The following is a 4297-nucleotide window of genomic DNA, read 5'->3' on the forward strand; positions in this document are numbered from 1 at the left end:
CAATCATGATCAACTACCATGATTATGTTTCAATGGGTCCAGCACCTCAAAACGAATTCCCCATGCCTCCCATCAACCAGGCAAATTATCCGCCTGCACTGGAACCATGTTGTCCTCTGCAATTCTGCGCGAATCACAGCTGTCATAACCCTCCTCAATCTCATGATAAACTTCCAATTATGCCCAACCTCAGCGAAGGTCTCATCATGGCTGCTGCTATGAAGATCCTTTTGGAGAAAGACGGACAGCTCATCCACACTTGCAATTGCAAATTCTGTGGGCACTCGGCAAAACTTCCACAGAATCCTCCTAAGGATCGAAATGCCATGGTTACAATCAATAACTTAATTAATACCAGTTATAAACAAGGTGGCAACTCCAGCTATCAGCCCGGAAACAACGCTGGTTTCAACAAAGGTTATAGATCCAACTCAAAAGATCGCATGAGTGGAAATCGACCTAACGGCAGCAGAAGCAACTCCGTTGCTCGTTCAAATTATCAACCTCAAAATACCGCCTCGTCACCCAGTCATTGAAACGGGCCGAGTGTTCACTTCCAACAACAGGGAGTGAGCAACAACCGAAACCCGTCCATGACCCAAGTGGGGGAGATGCTAAGACAATGAAGATCCGACCAGACCAACCCTCCAAATGTTGCCCAGTCTTCACCTTGTGGCACCCTTCATTCCTAGATGGAAAAGTAGACATCCTAATAGATACAGGGGGGAGGTTAACCTGATATGGCTAAGAGCGCTGAGTCTGGATGCCTACATTGATCAATTAGATAAGACTTATATAGTCGGCATGGGCCCTGGTATTCTAGAGACATTAGGGGCTATAGAAGTGGAGATCAGGGGAATAAGATTCAAGTTTTATATAACTAAAATTCCTCTAGGTGGTTATATGGGGATGTTAGGCAAGGAATTCCTATCTGATGAGAAAGCAACCATCTCCTACTGCACGGGTTTACTTGCAATCAATGATAAACTTTTCCATTTTGACTTAGCTGCTCCCAAAGAGGTTGACAAACTCAATAAAAGAAGGTAGAGATTTATTCCTCATTTACACAGGGGCCAGCCTTAATTTAATCTCAGCCAATGCGTTATGCGACGGATGTTCAATCACCCCATGTCCACCCAGATATTTGTTCGGAGTAGCTGGGGGGAAGGAATATGTAACGGGAATCCTGAATCTAGAAGTTGGAGGGGTACCCTCGCAGTTCCATGTCGTCAACTATTTCCGTGAAAATATGTATTCTGGGATAATTGGAAATCATCTCCTGATTGATGAGAAGGCTGAAATTTCATTCTCAATGAACTTTCTGACCCTGAAATCCAATCCTCTCCACAAAATCCATTTCTACCAGGCGTTGGTGCCCAGTGAGCCAATTATCCTTCATCCTAATTCCGAGATGCGAATTCCCATCCACGTGAAGAAAGAAATCGGCGACAGAGGATATGTTTCCAAGAGGGCATTAGGAAAGAGAGTAACTCTACTCGACGAAGAAGTCAATGTCGACCAGAACGGGGTATTCTGGGCGACCGTCTCCAACGAGACAAATGAACAGATACGTCTGAGCATTCCGCCCCAGAAGATTGAGCCTCTAGCCACCATCATGTCCGTTTTTGATATAGAGAGAGAAGGGCTAGAATTTCCGTTGAATATTTTTGGTGAACCTGATTTCGAGATGGAGTTCAACCCGGACAGCATCAAAGCCAGGAATCGAGCAGATAAGATCATCGAAATCTTAGGTAAACTAATTAAGGACAAAGGAACTGCGGAGACCCTTTGAAGGCTCACTGACGAGTATGCAGATGCATTTACACTTCCCGGAGAGCCGAGTGGAAAAATCAAGGACGTCACGTGTCAGAACCACCGACTCCATCGCTATCCACGTGAAACAATATCGTTTCCCAGAGAAACTAGAAGAAGAGGTGGCCAAACAAGTGGACAAATTGCTGAAAGACGGAATAGTAGCCCCATCCGTGTCGCCATACAACTCACCGCTTTGAGCGGTCCCCAAGAAGCCAAACAGCGAAGGAAAGAAGAAATGGAGAAGGGTCGTTGATTTTCGGGCTGTAAATAAGAAGACCGTCTCGGACAGCTAGCCAATGCCTAACATGCGCACCATCATGTCCAAATTTGGAGGGTGTGACCTATTTACTATGCTGGACCTAGCATCCGGATTTCACCAGATAAAGATGCACCCAGATGACCAGGAAAAGACGGTTTTCTCCACTCACAATGGACACTACGAGTACGCCTACATGCCATTCGGATTGAAGAACGCTATAGCGGTCTTCCAAGGTGCTATGAACTGTAACGTGCTATTTTCGTTACAAATCATTTCATGGTTTTTGTAGACCTTCGCGTGGTTTTTGGGGTTTTAGATTGGTTGCCACCAGACTTGAAGTCAAACCTACCATTCAACGAGAGTCATTTTTTTTTAGAGTTAATTTTGTATGGCTGATTATTTTGTTTTGTATTTGAATTTTGTACGAAATCACACGCTCAATGATTGGAGGACTTGTTGGACTACGAGGGACATCGAGGGATGATTGGCATGAACGTCAATTCCCATTTGAATTCGATAGAACCTGGAGTATCTACCGAGTCATGTAAAGCTTCGAACGTTGACCATGAGAGTATGGCGCTGAGGGGACCTTCGTTGCAGAACAGATGAACGAGTGGCGAGTCTACATTAGAGAGGGACTGCTACATCATCGATGCCTGGACGTGCCAATGAAATACTATGATTTATTGATTCAAGATCAATTAAATGATTGGAGGTATCCGGAAGGGCTTAAAGACTATTTATGATTTGATGACATTATTTGAATTGTAATTGGAATTATGGTCTAGTTGGAATAATTAATTTATTCAACTGATTTGGTCATGCGCAGGCGCAAAGTTAGTAGCGCGCAGGCGTGAGATTTTGGATCCAATCGTAATTGAGAGTAATGGTCGTATTGCGGGGGCCAATGAAATTAATTGCCGCGCAATTGATGATCGCGTCGACACCTGTCATAGTCGAGCGATCACTTCTGTTCTGGTGGTGACGGCGTGCACGTGTTTCGCACGCCTGTCGAAATTTTTTTTGTCCGACGCCATTTCAGAAGCCGTGTTGGGTGTGACATCCGTCAGAAAATTCATTTAAATTCATTTTCTTACGTCGTCATTCAATTATCTCAGTGATAGAAGCGACTTTTGAAACCCAAATTATCTTCTGTGACCGGAGAAAGTGACCCCCTCGATGTTAGGAATATTTCGGCTGCACACATCTGTGAACGATAAAAATGTTCCCAACGTCGAGTTTCTCCTAGATTAAGGAGATATCAGCTGTGCAATATCAGATGCACTGTAAACATTTGAGTCTAGTCTCGTCTCCTTAGTCATGCACTTTTCACGTGTGACCATAAATTTCAATAAACACTGACCTCTTGAACCGGAAAACTGTTGATAACAAATTCTAAGCGTGGGTCCAAATTTTGTAATTCCCACGACAAATATTTGATATAAAAATAGAGTAACGATTTCGTTTCCCACATGGAGGAAATGACATATACATTGACGAACATGTGACACAAAAATAGTAAAATGCATCATACAACAGAATGATTCTTTTATGAATAATTTTCCATTTCGGATATTAATTAAACTATCATAATTGTTTAAGAAATATTATCAACGTGGAAAACCACAAAATAATTAAAGTTTAAACAATATTTTTATGTCATTGAATTATTATTGAATTACTATTAGATTACTATTTTTCTTCAATGAATTATAATTTATCATAACATTTCATGAAATTTATCTGAATTGTTTCTAAAAAATTAAATAACAAAGATGTTAACGCTAAGTTGAAAATAAGAGATAAAAGAGAATTGTGGAGGGAATATATGGGCATTCCTAAAACAATTTTCATTGGTTGTTGGGGAATAGAAAAGACCGCCTACACCCCAAAAACATCTTCATGTAGAGAGATGGAGTTGATCTCGAAACAAGGAGATTTCAAACCACTGGAGTGGGAAATTTCGGCTAGAGTCATTTGTAATTGGTCCCCGAAATTTCCCTATGCATTCTGAGGACACACCCTCCTAGATAAACTATAAAGACTTGTGCGCGATAGCAGCACGACAGTTACAGTTCCGATTGCATTTTGTAATCATCGCTACAGTAGTAGTAGTAGCTCATATCTGAGAGTTAGTATACTCCAGTTTCTTTTGGACACGGTTCCAATTTTATTATCGACCTATTAAGGCGATATTTTGGGTTTTTCGCGACTTTTAATTTC

Source organism: Diachasma alloeum, unplaced genomic scaffold (assembly GCF_001412515.2).
Source record: "Diachasma alloeum isolate Michigan unplaced genomic scaffold, Dall2.0 Dall_scaffold_00215, whole genome shotgun sequence".
Lineage (NCBI taxonomy): Eukaryota > Metazoa > Arthropoda > Insecta > Hymenoptera > Braconidae > Diachasma > Diachasma alloeum.